This window comes from Erpetoichthys calabaricus, chromosome 4, assembly GCF_900747795.2.
Source record: "Erpetoichthys calabaricus chromosome 4, fErpCal1.3, whole genome shotgun sequence".
Classification (NCBI taxonomy): domain Eukaryota; kingdom Metazoa; phylum Chordata; class Cladistia; order Polypteriformes; family Polypteridae; genus Erpetoichthys; species Erpetoichthys calabaricus.
This window is the reverse complement of record NC_041397.2, coordinates 181,631,404-181,653,472: the sequence shown is the minus strand read 5'-3', so window position 1 is coordinate 181,653,472 and position 22,069 is coordinate 181,631,404. Positions and strand designations below refer to the sequence as shown.

General features: G+C 39.0%; 1 protein-coding gene across 1 annotated transcript in view; it reads left to right on the top strand.

Annotated features, from left to right (window-relative positions):
* The window catches only part of chst7 (carbohydrate (N-acetylglucosamine 6-O) sulfotransferase 7), a 51,140-nt gene extending 33,706 nt beyond the window's left edge, over window positions 1–17,434 (top strand). The window contains exon 2 of the mRNA XM_028800023.2: window positions 15,900–17,434. The gene's annotated coding sequence lies outside the window, so the exon portion shown is untranslated. The remainder of the gene's footprint in view (window positions 1–15,899) is intronic.
* The last annotated feature ends 4,635 nt before the right edge of the window (window positions 17,435–22,069 follow it).

Genomic DNA, 22,069 nt, shown 5'->3' with positions numbered 1-22,069 from the left:
GAACAGAGAATTTGATTCTCCATGGCCAAAAGAGTACCTGGTACTTGAGAATACCTCTGTTACAACCCAACAGAAGATGACAAATTTAAAATCAGCCAGGTTTCCGGTGAAGACAATCAATTGACTGTCAATTGATTGTCCTTTCATGATCACACTCCTGATGGATCAGATGTGACCATAACATTAGACCAGTGTCCTATTGGAGGCTATGTTGGGAACATGTGTGATGAAAACTGTTGGACTGGTGTGATTCGTGAGAAGAGTAAAGCGGAATCAGACATCCTGATATGTTTTGTGCATCCAAACTGTCCTGCTCAGTCATTCTATTGGTCACCTAGAGATGATGCTTGTTGGGTGCCATTACAGTGTGTCATTGCACTGCTTAGTGCACCTACAATGGTCAGTGGGAGGCAGTACCATCTTGATCTCATAGACAAAGATGCCATACACTCCGCACTTCGAAACAGAAATGAAAAGTGTCACATTCCTGCTGCTGCAATAACAAGATGTTAACATTTTATTATATCTAATGTTGTATTTAATGATCAATCAATCAGCTGTTGTTCATGTGTTATGTCGACGTGCCTTTAGTGATTTATTTTTTTCCTTTAATCCTCTACCCAAGTTAGTGATGAAGAACTTGATGATTGTTGTTACTGACAAATGGTGAATTGAGCCCATATTTAGAATGGAATGTTTTTTGAGAAAGAAGGGACCATGTAGGATACAGGAAAATAGTTTTAAAAATGTCTGGACATTCCCACAGTGCATTAAGCTGGTCTGAAAATTATACCCAAAATGATTTTTTTTCACATTTGAGAGGTCTGCTAGTCAAACTCTGATGCAGTTTCTTGTTGGTTAAGCCCTGTGTAGGTATCCAAACATGGAAAAAATGTCAGCAGGCTGTATCAGTTAGAAGTATGCTTTCTGAAAGCCTAAACATGGCAAAGCCAAAGACACAAAATATTTTCTATTTTTGAAGGCCTTATCTTACGAAGTGTTCTCATCTGAACCAAGCATTTTGATTTTGTTACATACTATACCTATAAACGTACCAGAATGAAAAATTTGAGCCTGCTAGATGGTTTAGTTCTTGAGATATGGTCTTGTGAAATTGATGAAAAAAATAAACTCTCCCCTCACAAAATTGGCTCGATTTTTGGAAAGTATTGATCTTACATCAAAATAATTTTACAGGGTGTCTCTTGGATAACATAGGTATACCTGGTATTTTTTTCAGAATTTTTTGAGACCAAAGTGCATGGGATTTCTGAAAAATTTGGTTTATTTGAAATGGAATGACCCAAAAGGATGAAGGTCCACATCTTTAGAGTCTGGTGCTTCCTCTTTTGCTATATGGTTGCAAGACATGAATGCTACCCAGTGACCTGAGACAAAGACTGGACTCCTTCGGTACTGTCTCTCTTCAGAGAATCCTTGATTTGACTATGTCCCGAATGAGCGGTTTCTCATGGAGTCTCAAATAAGGCAAATTACCTGCATTGCAAGGGAGCATTAAGGCCACGTGGTGCAATTCCCTGAGGGTGATCCAGCTCACAGGATCCTCATTGCTAAGGGAACACCCACATAACACTTGACTGTGGTAGATAGATGGTCATTTCCAGAGGGTGGAACTGGACCATGTGAGGTGTCTGGGGGAGGTTTGCCAACAGAGAACCTGAGCTGTTTCATCGTGTGGTGTGTGTGCGGCAACATGCTGTACCAGTGCATGCTCCCCAGCCTGACCTGACCCGTCCCGTTGGTCTTTGATTTTGCTGTGGCTGCAGCCGTCGCCATAATAATAAAGTATACTTAAATAAAAAAGCATGTACAAATATACATGCAACAACCAGTATTGTTAGTCTAAGTTTGTAGCGGGGCTACATAGTTAGTGTTGTTAAATGTCAGTTCTAAGTGCGTCTTGTTTCCATTGACCCGTTTGCTGTTTATGTGTGTGTATCAGGAAATGCCGTCCCCGTAAAGGGGGACGGATGATGGAAGAATACCACAGCCTCTAACCTGGAAAACACCTGTTCTTAATTAATCAATTTCAGCCGTCACATGGACTATTTAAGTAATCAGAAAGGAGAGAGGAAGAGAGGAGAAAGGAGACCATTCGTTTTCAACCACGTATCAACTTGCTTGCTGTTTTTCCACATCGCGCCTTTGCACCAGTTTGTTTTTCATTTTGCCGGACTGCTTTCATCCTTCATCTGCTGAGACCCCGGGGTCGATTTGCCATCCACCATATGCTGAGGAATCACGGTGAGGTTTTTCCATTTGCCGGGAAAATCAAACGACATATTTACCACTAGTTCAGTCATCTGTATTCAGGACACTTTTTATAACCGGACTCAAGTTCACAATCATTCAGTATATCATTCATTTTTGTTATTCGTGTTGTGTGTTATATGTTACAGGGGCAAGGGAGGTTTTGTTGTATTTATATATGGTGGTGTCTCATTGTTGATGTGGTGGAGGGATATTTATATTTATATATGTTTCTATTTTTGCATTTGTCTTGTGGTTTCATTTAATACATTTAATCAGTTTATTTTTTACATCATCTGCTTTTTGCGTGCTTATATTTACACTGTCGATTGTGGGGGAAAAGTGTAATTTGTTAAGAGGTACGGCTTGATAGTTAGATTCATCTCAGTAAATTATCCAGGCCACAGGTCTTGGAGGTGTAGTTGCCGGCTGGGTAAGGGGTCGGCCGTTACAAGTTTGAATATTTACTTACTTTTAACTTGTACATTCTAACCTTTATTTTTTGGCTAATTTGACAACCCTACTGTCCATAATGTTTGTTTCTTGTCTATTACAATTCTTTTTCTATGCAAATGGAAAGTAAAAGTATAAAAGTTCAATTTTATTAGCACGGTGATGTGGTTTTAAATATTGCTGCTCACTGTCTTCTGAGATGGATACAATTTTAAATCAATAACCATTTGTGATGATTTAGTCAAATCTTATGGCTTAGCTTTACTTTTATGTTGTTCACTTAAATATGGTGTTCCTCAGGGATTCATTTTGGGTCCTATTTTATTCTCTATATACCTTCACCCTGTTGGAGCGATTTCTAGGAAATTTAACATTTCTTTTCACTGCTATGCTGATGATACTCAGGTTTATATTCCTGTCTGCAACTCTGCAACAAATCAACTCCACAACTGTCTGTCTGAACTAAGATCCTGGATGGCTAATAATTTTCTTGATCTGAATCAAAATAAAACAGAGGTGCTTATACTGGGTCCATCAGCTAAAGCCCAAATTGGTCTTGGACTTCTCGGCTCTTTCTCTGTCTTTTACAAACCTCAAGTCCGCAATCTTGGTTGTTACCTTTGATAGTAACCTCTCTTTTGAGAAACAAGCAAATTCTGTAGTCAAGAGTTGCTTCTTCCAACTTCATCTATTAGGTAAGATCAAGCCTTTTTTATCTTCTAGGGATCTTGAGAAAGCTACTCATGCTTTTATTTTTTCTCGCCTCGATTACTGCAACTCGGTGTATTCTGGGATTAACAAATCTCTGATACACAGGTTACAGCTGGTCCAAAATGCTGCCGCTCACTTTCTGGTTGGGGCAAGAAAGTATGACTCTGTTTCTTCAATATTAGCTTCTTTACACTGGCTGCCTGCCAGTTTTCGAATTGATTTTAAAATCTTGCTGCAAGTTTTTAAATCTTTACATGGGCTTGCTCCTGTCTATTTATCTGAACTGTGTGTTTTACATCAGCCATCTAGAGTGCTTAGATCTTCTGGTCAGTTGTCTCTTCTTGTCCCTCATACCAAGTGTAAAACTAAGGGGGACAGGGCTTTTGCAGCTGCTGCGCTTCGCCTGTGGAACTCTTTACCTCATCATATAAAGGAGTCGTCTACAATTGAACTGTTTAAACCAAGATTAAAAACTCATTTCTACTCACTTGCATTCCGTGACCTTCAGTAATACTGATGGTTTCCTCTTTTGATTATATAACATTACTTCTATTTATTATGTATCTTATTTTATGTTCATATATTTTATTTCTATTAATGTTTTTATGTTTTGTTTTTCTTGTATTCTATTATTGTAAAGCACTTTGGCCACAGCATTACTATGTTGTTTTAAATGTGCTATATAAATAAATTGACATTGACAATATGACCTTTGATTGGATGTTTAGCATCCTGATAGCAAAATGTATAAAGGCTCAGGTAAACCACCAGATCTTACAGAGTAGAAGAACAAAGCAAAAAAGATTTATAAGTATCATTTCGGTTTGCATTTGATGTGCTGAAAAAAAAGTGCTGCCTATCCCCAGTGGCATGATGTAATAGCAGTAAGTGCTTAGATTTTTTTTTGACTATTTCCATATCCATCCGTTGTAAAACCTGCTTATTCTAGGTTAATGTATGAAGGGCTTAAACCGGTCCTGATATCATCAAGAGGCTTGCAAGAGCTACCCTGGATAGAGTATCGGTCCATCACAGGACATACCCTTGCACACTCCCACTCCTACTCATACAGTGCATATTTAAGCTAACACACACCTCTTTGGCATATGTAATAAAAACCTGATCAGACACAAGCAGAATGAACAGTCTCCCCTTTCATTGTAGTACATTAATTATTGGGCCAAAATAAAAGCAAATCGGGGCTCTGCTGTATTTTTATTGCCGCACTACTTCATAAAATGTTAGTGTTCACTTCATGTGAGTCCTTTGCATAGCTGGCATCTGACAATTGACTGTGTATTTGAGAATAATTTTTCTCCCCTTGCAAGATGACATGCTCTTCTGTTGTCCAGTCCAATTATGTTCTGTGACAGGACATGGACCTTTTCTTTGGTTAAGAATTTGAAACAAACAAGGTAATAGTTTACTTTCCCTTGTTTGCAATTTACTTCTTGGTTATAGTGTTTGGGTATTCTGAAAAGGCTCTTATCTAGCTGGTATCAAAGGTCCTTTGTATTTTAGGATGACAAAATTGACACTAGTGCCCAGTGTGACTGCATCTTTTTTTTGTGTAGCCCTGTATAATGGTGCCTTTTGTTTATCTGTATGGAGCAACTCTCTGTCAATATTTCTGTTAGATTCTTAATGCTCATCAGTATGTTATTCAAATAGGGTGTCCTACAACTAGTCATGGCTTCTATAGTGGTACACCCCTTATTTTATATAAAACTTGTCCCCCTCATTTTTCTGATCTTCTGGGCAATGATTGGATAGTTTCTGCCCTTACAGTGTTTTGACATAACTGCCTTGGGGGACAGGGGGTAATGTCCTGCTGGTGACCTTACATAAATAATAAAAGGGAGTGAAATGGACAACAAATAATATTGCAAAGCCAAACACAACTTTTTCAGTTTAGACCAAATGACCAGAAAACAGAAAAGGCTTTTTATTGGTATTGCCTAAAATGGTAGTTGCTAAATTGTCGTGGGTACTATAAATAAAACACAATCAGTCTGATGCTTTGTTCTGATGATACCCATTGCTTTCTTATCAGCCTTGGGGCTTTTTAAAGTATCCTATTGCTTATAAAAGTGTTATTCCAAAAACACTGTTACGACTTATAGCCATTTATTTCTAATTTACACCATTTATTTTTAATTTTTGTTATGATTGAACAAAATACATTATACTGATGCATGTCCTTTAGGCTGATGTTAATGGTGAAGCAATTAGAACTGTTTAAATAAAGTGCACGATTTGCTTGAATCAAAAAAGATGACCGCAGCCATACCTCTACTCCCCCACTCACTATAAAGTCAGTATAACTTTTTACTACTTTTATTTTTAGTTGCCCGTGAAAGATAAATGGCATACTGGCTTACACCTAAGGCCATGTTAACTATAAATGACTTGGACTTGCAGTGTAAACGTCTGTGATACAGTTGTAACCTGATACAATCACATATTAGACTTGTTAAGCATGTAAAATGATGAAGAATGATAAAGAGCTTTAACGACTGCAATGACTTCACAATGTATGTACACTATATAGTATGATTTTTATTTTCTGTCTAAAATTTTTGTCTCTGAACTCCAGTCCTCACCAGGTATCATCTTCTGAATAAGAGTCGTAAATTTTTTTCAGTGCTGTGAGGGTCAGCCACTTTCTTTTGGCTGTGGCTGGGCACTTCTGGTCATTGTTTTGCTGAAAAGTGAAATGTTTGGCCAGCTGTCACATTCTTTGCCGACTTAAGCAGGTTTTCCTCTAGGACAGCAGTTCCTGTCTCTGGGGGGTTGGGTGGTGGCCGCCCTACAGCTTTAGATTTTGTTTCAGCCTGTTTCATCTTACACCTTCCAAGCTGCTTGTCAATTTGGACAGTCCTAACAAAATTTTTGTGTTTGTGATCTAGCTCATACTATTACTGCATTCTTTGAAAAGGTGATGTTTATGATTTAATGACTCTTTCTAATAAGCAGACTGAAGTAAATGAAGCGAAGTTACTTGCATTAGCTGATTGTCTTTAGCATACACTATCATTTCAATGTATAAGAAACTTGTTTCGTTTTTTTAAATGGATTATGGTAAACAGACTCGTGAGCTAAGAGCTATAAAAACAATACTGTTCTGTGTAAATGTTTAACCTTGGACTGTGATTAACTTTGTATTCCATTGTTCTTTTAGTACGAGTAATTGTTCCCGGATTTCAAGTATGTTTGTATCCAAAACCAGCAATAGATGCCTGTTCTTGACTCTGTTTTACAGATACTCATTCTCATAGCCCAGAAATCCCTTCATCTGTCTCTTTTTTTCCAGCCTGGTGTATTGCATTAGCTTCACTAGTTATCAGGAACAGAGCAGGAGTAAACCCTGACTGGGACACTAGGCTGTCATAACTGTGCATTTAAATTGAAAATGCAACATTTTAGAAACTGTTTTTCATTAATTTAATCTGTTATGTGATCTGGCATGGTTTTTACTGCTACTTTTTATACTTCAGTTAACTAATTTCTATATTTAATGTCTGAAGCTACTTTTTGGTTTATCTTCAGTGATAATCTTATTGCTGCTTTATAAAACTCTTAAGTGGCTTATCACGAAGGGCATAAAATAAAATCTAGCTTGCATTTTTGGTGTTAAGCTAAGAGTACTCCTCTGTTCAATAAAGGGATAATCATTCCATTTTTGTCCTTATGGCCACATGTTGTTTTGTAGTTTTGTTTAGCATGCCTGAAATTGACATGTCTTGAATTCCAAGTAAATGTAAAGAAGAGTTGTTAAGTCATTCTTTCTGTCTGTAATACTACAACATAGCATGCTAACCTCTGACCTGGTGACTTGTGTTGTGAAAGTGCCGATTTGTGTTGAGACCAGCTGATACAAAACACACGCTGCTTGTTTATTGTAGGCCCAAAGTGCTATACTTTAGTTGTAGCTTGAGATGTATTTGCTACAAGGCCAACTAAGGCATTTTCACGATAAGCAGACCTTTGCAACTATTTATAGGATATCAGTCCTGGACAATTTAGGGTGCCCACACCATTGGAGTTAATTAGGCATCTTCTAACTTACTGTATATAATGTCTGTCTTTCTTTATATAGTTAATTCAAAATAGATTGTTACATTCATTTGGAAATTTCCGTGGTGGGATTGTCATATGGTGTTGGAAGGTGGAGCACTTGGAAGGACAGCGTGAACATGGCTGCTATTATCTGTATTTGGAAGGCTGTGTGCCATGAAGTTTGATAGGCCAGCCAGTCAGATGTTTCATTTGCTGGCCTTTTGAAATGCTGGTAGATGGGGGGCCATGGCCAGCTCCTATGAGGTGCAACTTGATTGGAGTTGAATTTCATTAAATTATAATAGTACTTCTAATAACCTAATCCCGATAACCAGATCAATAAGCTGTCACATAGAGGTTTATAGGAAACGTGATTGTTTTACTATAAGGCTCCAGCTCCCAGGTTGTAAGTATAAGCAAGTATGAGAATGTAATATTACTTGAACTTCTGCCTGGCAATGCCATGTAAAGCCGCAAGCTTTAGTTTCACAGAATGCCTGCCAAGGAAGCCCAGTTTAAGCGGGGGTAATGCCGGAACTGCCAGGGGCCAAGTATAATTTCATCTACACAACACATTCCAGCTTTAGAACATAACACTCTGGTGACATTTTACACATGCAGATGACCTTTTCTTTCTGAAATGTGTCTGGTATTATTAGAGAGATGAGCTCCATAACCACTAATACGCTTCAGCAATTTGAATCACAGGCTTATGGCAGTTGCTGACATATAAGGTAAAGTGTCTGTTTTCTAGAGACCTGAACACCTGCAGCATTTTTCTTTTTCTTGAGGGTGTTGGTGTAGTCACTCAAGCAACTTCTGTTTAAAGTGTAACGTATGCAAGCAAAAGCTGATATTTTGGGAAAATTTAAATTGTTTTTAGTAATGTGTTACCTCTTTGATGCAGTATTTTAACACAAGTAATGTCAATTTTTACTAGCAACTCCATTTTAGAAGGCGTGAAGAAAAATATCGTCCCAGCACTTCTGGAAGTCCTGACTGCCTGCGTTTACACATGCTTTAATAATCTCGTTATTCACAGAACCCTGGCTTCTAAAATACCATATAAACGCCTATTCTGGTTAGAGAAGCTGTGATATCGGTCTATGAGAAGCCACATTAACACACGCAGATTTATCCAGAAGTAATTTGGTTATGTGATCATGTAACCCCTTAACTAGGTTACAGTTAATAATTTTGTAGTCTCTCCATCAATTGCACTCTGTTTGCCTGCGCATGTGTTAGCTTCACACACACACACACACTTTCAGCAGCCATGGGTAGATGCAGCCACAAGATGCATCTGCCAAGGCAAATGCTCAGGAGATCGCAGTATTCTTTCTGCTGGTTGAAATAAATAATAAAAATAATATTTCAGAAATGACTAAATTGATGTTAATGAGCTGAATTTACACTGCTAAGCTCAGTAGCACAATCTTAAGAACAGTTTTGGGGTTAACACATTAAAAGTAGCGTGCCTTACGTAGTCTAGTTACTTTATATCATAAGTAACCAAATTATTTTATTGAAGTAAAAATACCTGTGGCATTGTTCTTCCAGCAGCACTAGGTTAAAGACCAGAATTGCACACACTGGTATGCTGCTCCTTTACAGGGATCAGTCCCACAGCCAAGCAGCAAAGAGTGTTGCTGTGTGCAATCCAGTAGCAGAAACCTACTATTAAATTGTCGCTTTAGTTTTCATCCATTGTTACAGATCGGTTGAAAGAGTGTGATTGGGTGTCACGGTGGCTAGTGTTCATTCCACGAACCATCAGTGGCTCAAGTCGAGGTTGTAAAAAGGGGAAGGATGTTAATTTACTTGACATGATGGATTAAATGTATTTATTAAACACACAAAAATCAGGCTTGTTTTTGTATTCACAGCAGTCAGATATTTTTTTTTTCCCATTCAGAACTTTTTTGCAGAAGGAAAACTCCAGTATACTTGTGCATGTAAACGTAGGTTTTTAAGAAAGCAGGTTTCTGCCTTAAATGGGTTACTCGCCTTATCCCAGTTTTGTGTGTGCATGTCAACTTGCTGAACATCTCAAGAATCACTTGACAGCCATCTGAAGTACATAAGTTGGTGTACAAAAGTAAGATTGGGCAGAAAGCAAAACTGACAGGGCATTGTGTTGAGCTTTCCCTAAAACTGAATTGTCTAAAATTTAAAAAAAAAAAAAAATTGCTCCAACTGCAACATGGACAAACTTGATCTTTTCCAGCATTATTGTTGAGCAAATCCATTGCTCTAGACGTTTATTTTTAAAGCAAAACCAAAAAAGTGTAAGGGCTGTGAGAGGAGTCAGAGGAGCCTGGAGGTGCTGAAATGTTTTGCTGGATGAGTTTCTACCTGTTGTCGTATCAAATAGACTGTGGCCTCCTCAGTGTCCTCACACTTGGTGAGCAGCTGTTCTATATGTCTACTCTTGCATAATGTCTTGGCCACTGTCATGTTTGAGTCAAGGCATCGTACAGTAAGGCTGCAATGATTAGTCGACGTAATCGACGACGCAGATTTTTTATTGTTTACGCGTCATAAACAGAACCTTCAATAGAGGCTTCAGTCACAAAGAACCACATTGGTTTTTGTAACTGCAGCGCACTACATGAACGTCTGGGGGTAGTATCGTTTGTTATTGTTTGTCAAGACTGCACACAGTCCTACCAACGATGAAAGAACATTTGAGGAAAAGAAGAATGTTGAGGAAAATAAACATGATTGCAATGGCTAGTCCGATAGAGGAGGGGAAGGAGATGGAAAAAAATTGACAGAAACTTTCTAAAGTGTGGGAGAACTTCACCGAAACAGAAAAAAAAGTTGAATGCAGATTATGCAAAGCAGAGGTTTCTTTTCACGGCAGCACCACCGCGATGCACGAGCATCTGAAACGCAAGCATCCTGGAGCTGTGATGCTGCCGTCTCTTGAGAATTTATGCTGGTGATGTTAGTTAGTTAGTTAGGGTCAGATCAGGAGGGGAGGGAGAGCGTGAACGAGACTGAGAAAATAAAAGTGAAAAAAGCTAACTTACAAGTAACAAATTTACACACAATCTGTTCGTTTTCAAATAATATTGCATTAGTGCGATGATATTTTCTGATTGGTACTATTCAGGTCATACAATGATTTCTTCAAAAAGTCACATATATTTGTCTTTCTTTTTTTTCCCCCCCCGGTTCTGCACGCTGACACCAGAAGGCGTGAGCTTATTCAGTGCTAGCAGGAACATGCAGGTGGCCGGCTGCTTTGTGCTATAACAAGCTTGACCTGGCGGCGATCAAAGCACATGTACTGTGCAAGGCATGTATGGGGTCCACTGAGAAAAGAAGAGCGTTCATGGCTCACCTTGCAGAGGAACATTCTTTCCTCTGCATGTCCTGGAGTCCTGTGCAGACTGGGCAAGATGGGGGTGGGGGGGGTGGGGACGTGGTCACTGATTACAACCGCAAGAAGGTACGCGAATGAATATGAATAATATTACTATAAGATCATAATATTATAAGATCATAAAATGAATAATTCCAAATATCATATATACCTTTGTCTCTGGTTTTTTTTTTTTTTTTTTTTTTTTATCAGTGTGGCTTTGACATCACGGGCCATAAGGTGCATACTAATTCAGCATAAGCAGGAACACTCAATAAAATTGAATAAAAAAAAAAAAAAAAATCAAGTGACAATGAGATATGAATAAGGCAGATTCGCCAGCGTTTGTGCGTCAGCTTTTATCCCTCCAGATCAAAGAATTTCCAGTTCGATCGTCTCAAAACACCACTCATATCTAGTTATTCTCAGTTTCAGATAAAAAGTAAAAGCATCAGATCCCGGGTGGGTTGGTGGGGGGTGGTCGGTAGTATGTATCGTGATCGAGACCGAGAAAATAAAAGTGAAAAAAAAAATAACTTTCACAGGTCCTATAAATGTACACCATCTGTTATAGACACAAACCAAATGTATGTGTTTATTGTATAATATTAACAATAACAGCAGCTCACTACTCAAAATGGTAAATATACAAGGCAGTCAAGATCGAACCGGGGGACTCATGATTACAAGTCAGCAATTCCTACCGCTGCGCCACGGAAGCTGTTGTATCATCCTTGAACCTTTTGTGAAAGTGTTTATTTGATCTTTGCACTTCAAGCTTTAAACATTATATAGTTTATGTCTACATTTTGTCATTTATTACTAAAATATGAAAAACGTTTCTGTTTTAACGATGTATTTTTTGGTTAAGTTAAATGCACTTTTTTTGTTTAAAGACTACATGCACTTTAGTTTGTATTGTTTTAATGTATTTTTTTTTATTGTGATGGTTACACCAATATAAAAATATCTGATTATTTTCAAATTCATATGTTTCACTGGTTATTTTAATTTGATTATTATTAATTTTAATCGTGTTAATGCAGAGACATCAGGTGGACAGACGTGAGCAGATGAGGTAAGAAATGCACTGGAGCCCAGAACAGGCTATGCAACCACAGGTTGCAGGCTTCAGAATAGTCAAGCATGAAAGAATTGTGACTAATCGGGGAAAAAAAAAATTGAACAATTAGTCAACTACCAAAATAATCATTAGTTACAGCCCTATCTATCGTACAGCAGACACAAAGCAAAAATAGTAATGCGGTCAAAAGGGGCTGTAGCCACTTACCGTGGTGTCCCACTGTCCGGATACCTCGTTCATATTTTAAAATTGTTTCGATAAGTCCACAAGTCAATCTATAGCAGTAACTGCATTTTTACAATCCAAGAGTGTCTTGGGGGGAAAAAAAAATGAACGTTTCCATGTTGTCTGATCTTTATTAGTAAAATATACAATTTGCACATACTGTATATATGCCAAAATGAACAACTTGTCCCAGCTGAGTGAATCTGTTTTATCATAGATCACACCTACGTCATTCTATGCACAATAAAAGGCTAATTACTGTTAGATAGCTGAGGTTCCGAGCATTTCAACGCTGTATAGTTACCTGTTGTATATCAGTCATACTACATGTCACAGCTATGCGTAAAAGGCAGGAAATAAATTACGTATGTGACAGCTCATCTTTACACACAAAGCCTCTGTAAGACTGCATGGGGATTACCTTGGTTGATGTGCAAGAAGACTGTTTCAAGGACTGGCATGAAAAATAATTTTGAAAGTAAAAGTTTAGATGAGTGCATAATTTATACATACATAGTTACAAATTGTTTTCTTGTTACTGCAGAACAAAGTAAAACCAGGTAACGGAAATGGACTATGGCAGAAGTAATCGCTGGTTTATTGTTATTTCATACATCTTTGGGATATTGGAGCAAACTGGTGTACTGGGAGAAAATTCATACTGACACTTGCAAACTCTGCACCGTTAGTGACATGGCCAGGATTTGAACCGAGGTTGCTTGATTTGTGGTAATGGCGCATCTGAGCTTCCCCAAATTCTCATTTGTTCATCTCCTTAAGCTAATTTCTTGGTTTTTATATTGAGGCAGAAAAAACAATTCTGAAGTTGCGTAGGCGGGGAACTTGAGGCCTGAGTTAAGTAAACAGACAGATGTTTTAGTGAAGATGGATTGTTATTTATTGTAAATGGACTGGTTGATGTACAACAGCAAGGCAATAATGTAATGTCAGCCTTTTGTCTGAACTTGAGTGTTCTGTGTGTTTATCCAACTTTTCGTACTTGTCATGTACATTTGATTCTTGGTTCTTCTTTTTTTTTCCCTCTTTCTCTCTCTCTCTCTTTCTCTTTCTTTTTGATGTTACACTTTGCTTGTTGTTCTTTTGTTATTTTTGTCATATGCTGATACCACTTCCTTCCATAATGCTAAGGTGCTTATTTTTGTCTACAGTTCACATGAGTGTTGCACATTTAATTTTAAGTTATAGTTGAAGACAAGTCTCATTGTGTGGCACTGATTTTCGGCCTTGGCACTATTCAAAAGTCTGTGGCCACCGTTAATTTGCAAGCGCCAAAAAAATGTTTAGAAAAGTGAAACTTCATCACAGGTTTATCAGATCATAAGTTGCCTCCGTGAAATTTGAAACCTGGATGAAATTTAACTCTTTAAAACAAAACTGCAACAAAACCAAAGCCCTGATAGCTAGCACTAAAGTTCAGCTTAAGATCATGAGCTCCTTCTCACTCATTTTTGGTGATGATCTCATCAGACCTTCTTCTTTTTCTTGTTCTTGTTGTTGTTCTTCTTCTTCTTGGAGTCCCTTTTTATTTCTCCCTTTCTTATTCTACCCACACAAATCATATTAAGAAAGGTTCTGAATCTTCATAACATATCCCGTGTTTGCTTTTTCCCCTTTCTTTGTGACACTGAGAGCTTGTCGAAGCTTTTATCACATCTTGCATTGATTATTGTAAATCCCTACTGGCAGTTGTACCGTTTCTAATCTTCTATCACAGCTGTAGTTGGTCCAAAACTCTGCTGCAAGAGTCCTTACACAGACCTGCAACAGCGAGCACATAACACCCACCCTGCTTCGCCTTCACTGACTCGCTTCTAATAATAATAAAACTATAAAAGCTTTAAATGGCCTTGCACATGTGTAGTCTTCTCCATCACTACACTCCTGTCTGCCCACTAAAGTCCACTGATTTTGACAATCTTGGTGTGCCACACACTAACCTGCACTCTATGGGGGACGGGGCCTTCAGCTGTATAGTGTCCAGACTTTGGAATAACCTCCATACATTAATTAGATCAACTGACTCAATTCATTCTTTATAAAAACAACTTCAAACTCCTTTATTCTAGAAGGTATTCAATTTGCCCCAGCATTCTGACCCTTCCTTCTTTCAGTTTACCCTCTTCATGCTAAAGATGATTTGTGTTTGTATCATAAATTGTTCTTGTAGTATTCACACTTTTTTGTATTTTTATTTTGGTTTATTGTTTCTTATTCTATTTAAATGCTTTGCATATTGTGTATTTATTTTTATTTTGTTATTTGTATCCAATGTTGTATATGCCCTGTTGTTCTTTCTGAATTTCTTTGAAGCACTTCAAACATGGAAAAGGAGCTATAGAAATGTGTTGTTGTTATTATTTATTATTTCAGCACTGTTTCTACATTTGGGATGGGGATGGTGGGATGAGGAGTGTGCTAGTGTTTGGTTTTTCAGTTTTGAGAATAGGATGTGTCCTGACATATTGAGTTGGGCTCCTTGAGCCTATCTTGTCTGCATCTGCAGTAAAGAAGAGGCCCATTCACTCTTCTGGGACCAATTTAGAGTTGCCAGATTATATTCACATGTTTGAGATGTGAGACCTGCGAGGGCATGTAAACTCCATCCAGACTAGGATTGATTGGGAATTCTGGTAGCAAAACACTTTAGTATATTTTAATTTTGGGTCAAGACATCTTTTAAATAAATGTTGTCATTAGATGGGTAGTTGATCCCCTGGTAGTTACCATGGAGCAAGTATGTCCTCATGATAATAATAATAAGGTGCAGAAAGAGTAGAAGCAATTACAGTGGTACCTCTGGTCACGACCATAATTTGTTCCAAAACTGGACGTGACCTGATTTGGTCGCGACCCGAATGTAATTTCCCCATAAGATTGTATGTAAATACAATTAATCCGTTCCAGACTGTACAAACTGTATGTAAATATATACTTTTTTAAGCACAAAAATAGTTAATTATACCATAGAATGCACAATGTAATCGTAAACCAAATGTAAAAACATTGAATAACACTGAGAAAACCTTGAACAACAGAGAAAACTAACACTGTACGAACCGCTCGCTATAAACACTTTTGTTTTTTGTTTTTTTTTATGAGTTTTAAGCACAGGGAAAATTTAAATGCCACTTTTCTCTTGCAAAACTTTTCAAACCATCCTCTACTGGCTTTAAATTCCTCACCTTCGCCACTTGAAGGATTTATTTATTTATTTATTTTCCCCAGCAAATTGCCATGAATCTTCCTGGCTCTCACATATGATCGCCTCACTTACAGTATCCCCGGCAAGTTGCTTCTCGTTCAACCACATTAGCAACAGTTTTTCCACCTTTTCCAGCACTCGAGGCCTCTGCTTGGTTAACATTATAACTCCTTTTGCAACATCAGCTGCTTTGTTAGGCCCTGTATACGCAAACAAAAGAAAATGGGAAATCATTGGCGCATACGAACGCGTGTAGGGAAACTGGCCGCCAGTGTTTTTGTCCGCCACCAGAGCATGTGGTCGTGAACAGACGCAAAATGTTGGCAAACTATTTGATCGTAACCCGATTTGTACATGTTCGGAAACGTTTGTGACCAGAGGTTCTACTGTACTCTGCCTATCATTCACCAAGGAGGAGCCACAGTGACGCAAGTGTCATGAATAAATTGAAAGAAGAAACTGGGACATGGCTATGCTTTTAACTTTTTGTTTATTCTTTTCAGGGACAGATCTTGCACAGGAAGGACGGCGAGGTGATAACCCTCATTTGGGTAAGAGTGTGAGCAGGCAGACACTGACTCCATACTAAAGGAAGGATCATCTTCTAGACTGCCCCGAGACACCGTCTCTTTCCATGACCACACTACATGCTGACGACGAGGGGGGTGCAGCCAGAACAGTAGGATACTGGGAGCACTGAATTGCTAGCAATGATCCCTTCATCCCCCAGCCGTTGCCAACTGGGAAATCGACTGACATGTCTACAAGACTGCTGGAAAGGACAGAGTATCGAGATAATTGTGTGGCCTTTACTTGTTTGTTTTTCAGTAGAACTGTACTGTCATCATTTAGTGCATCTATATGAAGGACCAGTGGTGCACTAGTACCTCTTTGAAATGTCCTAACCAATATTCCCAGTGGCTCTCAAGAATGGATACTTGAAATGCTACATGTTTCCTTCACTGTAGTAATTCTCTAAGTGGTTGCCCCCTCTCTTGGTGCCTTAACTGATGAGTGCCTTTATGTCTTCTGGGAGGATTCAATTCATGCAGACCAAGGCTCCGTTAAAGGTGCTGTAGATTAAGACTGAGTACACCATGCCTGTGTCAAAAGAAGTCACTTTAACAATCATGGCTTCATTTATGAAGCCAGATCTCTTGCACGGCCAGTTGGGGAGGAAACAAAGAATCGTCATTCAAAATGTGAACCAGCTTTCCCAAGCTTTTTCATTGTTTATATTTTTAAATTACTTTGATCTATCCCCACCTAGCATTGTAGTAGTAATAATAATTCTTTACATTTATATAGCGTTTTGCAAACTCCACACAGGGAGGACCCAGAACATGAACCCATGATCTCCATATCTTAGGGTAAGACACAGTAAAAGCGTTCAAAGCTCAAAAAGAGTTTGAGACCTGTTGTGTTTTTTATAATTTTCTGGGCCTCTTTTGGAACGATCAAAACAGGATGGCGACTAGAAATGACGGGGAGAGCAGAAAAGTCAAAATGTCCCCACACTCCATGACTTCACACTAAGTTGGTGTTCTTCACTTTGTCGTAGTTTGTCCTTGTCTTGTGCCGTCACCGAGCAAATTTTTGTCACATTTGCCAGATATTTTTAATGACTGAATGGTTCTTTGTGGAGTAGAGGGCAGTATTTATTTAAGCTAATCACCTTGAGAGATGAGCAGAAATATGTCAAAGACAATGATGGTGAAAAGACAAAAAAAGGAGTTCTGAAAAACATGGCTGCTTCAGTGTATGTTTGGAAAAGAATAAATAAGAGATGGAAATTCAGGTCTTTGGTTGTTATCTGGGGAGCCTCTTTAAGCTTGCAGAGTTCAAACTCTGGAGGAAGTCTGATCAGAAAGATTTGGAAGCGGGAGGCCAATTTGGGGAGGGGAACATTACGACTGAGTGGCCCCACCGCTGTTGACCAGGCCTCATGCACACACATGCAGACAAAGAAAAGTTTGCAAAGGGTCTGCAGAAGTGGTTGCTTTATTTACAGAAAGTGTTTCTATTTAAAAGAACAAAACCCTTTGTGTTCAACAGCCAAATACAGTACTCTGTCCGATTACTCAGATTCAAAAGTGTCTGCTATTACAGCAAGTCCTGATCTGCTGGTTTTGGGGCAGCAAGCACACAAAGAAACGGGTGAGGAGGAATAACCACATTTTAGTTGCAGAGAAAATCCTCTAGGAGCCACTGACCAACAAATATCATACTTGTAACTCCAGACCAGACTCTCCTTAAAGGTCCAGCCATCTGTTCTGACAGCTCATTTCAGGACATTACAGATTGAGCCTCCCAGGACAAACCTTCATTTTGTGCACTTCAGGCAGATCATTAGTAGCTTAATATCTACCCTCCTTTCTGTTCTGAAAACACAAGTGATGCTACTGTGAGGAAGGGACTGTGTGATTAAGAACGTCGCTTTTTAACTTTGACAAATAGGAAGCAACTCTTTCCAAAGCGTGTAGCTGCCTCCCACTCTGAGAACTTGGGTTTAAAGCCTGACCAGGTCGCTGCCAGTATCAACTCTGTATGTTCACCCCATGTCTGTGGGATGTGGTGGGGACACAGAGTCTCTGGCTTGCCCCGTCATGGTCTGGCATCACATAAACAGTTGGTGTCTTGTGCCCAGTGCTGATGTTATGTTACCCTGTGTTGGAATAACGAGAATGGACAGACAACTGGATCTATAAAAAAGGCTTATTTTAAGGAAGATAAGTGTAGCATGTGGAGGAGTGAATAGAAGTGGCATACACTTTAATAAACCTAAATTAAATGGGGGGGTGTGTGTATGTGTCTAAATATGTACTGTATATATAGTGTGTGTGTGTGTGTGTGTATAAAGAATATAAACAGACTAAGGTTTTCTTAGGGTCTCGCCCAATGGCAATTTTCTGGTAATGGGAGCATACAAACAGGAGAACATCAGGTAAGCTGATCTCCATTTTTTTTTTTTTTGCATTTTAGTTGGACATGGAAATTACATTTTTCCTGTACACATACACTATATGATACATGACAATATTAATGAGCTACTGAAGCTTGTTGCCATTTCCTTTTCCCTTCATTTATTTTCCTTAGAAAGGACATTCCTAAAGCCGGTGCAGCACTTCCTTTCAATTAGAATACAACTGTGCAGGTCTTGGACAGAAATACATCCGAACAAGCCGTGGCAGATTTGAGTTACAAAAATAGACAAAAGAGAAGTAGGCAAGATGGAGTGGGATATGAGAGTAAGGAACTGCAAATGGTGTCCTATGCTTTGGCAGTGCTGAACATTTTCTGATTGTGCTTCTAACAGATTCACTACACAAAGCACTTCAGTGAGTGGGGAGCCATTTCACCCACCACTAAAGTGTAGCATCCACCTGGATGATGCAACGGCAGCCGTTTTTCTCCAGTACGCTCACCACACATCAACTGTTAGGTGGAGAAGTGGCAAGAGACACTTGGAGACGGGGGAAGATTAGGGGGCCAGAATGACTAGACGATGGAGGGCAATGTAGCCTGGACGTCGGGATACGACCTACTTTTTACAAAGGATGCCCAGGGATCTTTTATGACCACAGAGAGTCAGGAGCTCAGTTTTACATCTCATCCAAAGGATGGTGCCATTTATACAACACAGCACTGTGTCCCCATCACTGCACTGGGATAAACATTCAGATCACAGGGTAAACTCCCCCTTCTGGCTTCATTAACATCTCTTTCAGGGCCAACCCAACGTTTTCCTAGGTGGTCTTCCATGGAGAGGCCTGAACATGCTTAACTTCAGGTGGAGGACCTTTTCTGAAGTGCATGGGTATGGCTGCTGTCAGTGGTGGTGGTGGTGTTTTTTTTCCCCTCTCCTAACCAGAGCAACCAAACCAAAGGAGATACAATAATAAAGTATGGCCAACAGAGGAGCAGCTAATTCAAGGATCTCATATTTGGTTCCTGGAGGGCCATCTTTTTTTTTTGTTGTTTTTTTTGCTTGCTGTTTTTAGAAATAATTTCTTGCTGTCAAACTTATTTAATTGTACTACCCCATGCAAAACTACTGATTTTCTTTTTCTGCGTGCTCAACCAACATGTTTTATGTCCATGAGCCGGTCAGTATTACTCAGACCTTCGCTTTGTTCATCAAATTGTCATATATTTTCAAATATACTATTACAACAGATACTGTATGATGGACTCATACCTGCGAATGGGATCAAGTTGTCTAGCTATTTGTTGTCTTGCATAATGGTTTCCAACAGCCAAACAATAAAGGGTTCTGAATCTTAAAAAGCAAGTCACTTCAAATTATGGCGAAAGTAGTCCATTCTTCGAGCTGCAATAAATGGTGACTAATTAAAACGGTTAAAATAAATGTCCTCCAGGATCTGTGTGTGACATTCTTTTTCTTGTAGCCCTGTTTTGGCCTTTTGCATATCTGCCAATACATTAGCCCACAAAAGATCAAATTACTAAAAAACAAATTTAAAGGAGTACTCCCCAATGTTTTTTAAATACCCCTTGTGGTTTGTAGAGATGCTTGAGAAATCTCAAATCTTACATTTTCATGAAGAACAGAGGGAGTTTCTTAATTGATGGGAGCCTTTGGCAACCAACAGTGGACAACATCAAAAACCTCCATAAAAAAGACTTGCAGTACTTGTGTCACATAATCCACATATCATATAGTCGTATGGTTACAACAGACAAAAATGTATGTATTTTATGCTAAAATATTGTTCAATACAGTAAATACGTCTAGAAAATGAAGTGGTTTTAAAACAACGTCCTTTCACTTGGGACTGCACTCTTGAATTAACAGGACTCTTGACCAGTGAATGAAGGGGAGAGGCAGGGCTTCAGTTCAAATGTGTGATAGAATGGGAATCTATCATCAGTGTTCTTCATGAAAAAAATTTTAAAAATTGTTGGTCATCACTGCAAATTATATGAGACAAGTAAGTAACATTTTTTGGGGTAGAATATTCTTTTAATTAGCTACACAGTTATAAATTAGAACAAGATGTATTTTCAGCAGCAATTGAAGACTTAATTGGTCTGAACACTTTTGGTTTCTGACTAGATAGACCAGATTGTTTTTTTTTTTAATACATCCATTTATATTTATATATATTTTATTAAACACACTGGTTGATTCATGTTTGAACTGCCTCTCTCCTTGTGTCCTTGAAAAAATGAAACTTGTTCACTTCTTTGTGATGTTACTGACTCCTAAAATACTCATTTTGAAAGGTGCGATATTACATAACGACTGACTGACCAATCTCTAATACTTTTGGGCAATAATTTGTATGTCAGGAGTCTAAAGGCCCACCTACACAAAACACTGGAAAGCAACTCGGCAGGCTGAGAACGCAGATGGACTGCAGAGTCGAGCACAAGTGGGATGCCTTATGGTTTCCAAGCCTCATTGCAGTTTAGTAAATCTTGTGGATTAGTAATTGTTGGACAATTTTGTTTCTTTTTCTGCCTCTCTTGCTCCTGACTCATCTGCTATTCTGTGTTTGAAGTGCAATAACTTGAATTATGCATTGACTAACAATATTTCCTTTTCCATTGTGCATAACTGCCAAAGCCTTCTTTTCTGTATTGATTTTTTTCCAAGTTGCTTTGAGTAAAAGCTTTAGCTAAATAAAGGAACAATAAATAGCTCCCGTTATGCCATCAGCGCGTGGGAGGTTAAAGACTCAAACTGCCAGGAACACTTGCAATGCAAAGCAGCAAGAATGGGGGGTTTAGTAGGCTGCATTAATTTGGCCGTGCAGTCAAAGAAGGAACATGGAGGGTCCTCATTTGATTCCTCAGGGCCGCCAATCCTTCCTATAGAATTGTTATTCAATCATGATGACTTTTATTCAGCCATGTTAGATCATTCTTATACTGCTTAGGGTTAGGCCAGAATAATAGAAAGTCTTTACATTTACATAGTGCTTTTCTCATAACTCAAAGTGTTCTCCACACAGGGAGGACCCGGGACACCCACCCACGACCACCTTACTGCGCCATCAGCAGGACACCTTGTCCAACACCATACTTTTAATATTTAAATGTGTTTGTTTAAATAAAGCTCCAAAAAATAAACCATTTTAGTTTGTCAAAAATTACATTTGACAAGAATACAAAATGCAGAAAACTAAAGCTTCATCAAAGAACTGGAACAGTTTAGCAAAAGAAAAGCCAAACAAGGCAAAGTCCAACATGCGAAACCCAGAGGCCTAGCCATAGCGGAGATATTCCAATGCCAGAGGCTCACACACTCTGGTGATGGGGAGGAGAAGGCCCCCCGAGAATAGCCTCACAACTGGAGCTGATGCCACTGCACTGACACCGAGGCAGCGCGGCTCCAGCTAACTGCAGCACAATTAACCACAACAGCCGAGAGCCTCAGAAGACAGAAGCACAAACTTGACGAACACACCATAGATATTTACCTTTGACCCTTCAAATTATTTGCGTCCCAGAACAGATTTTGTGTCGAATGAGCGGTTGCTCACGGAGTCCCAAATGAGGCACATTACCTGCACTGTGAGGGAGTGTCAGTTACGGCACTACGGCCATGTGGTGCGATTCCCTGAGGGTGATCTGGCTTGCAGGACCCTCATTGGGGGGGACCCGAGTGGCTGGACTAGGCCAAGGGGTCGCCCACGTAACACCTGGC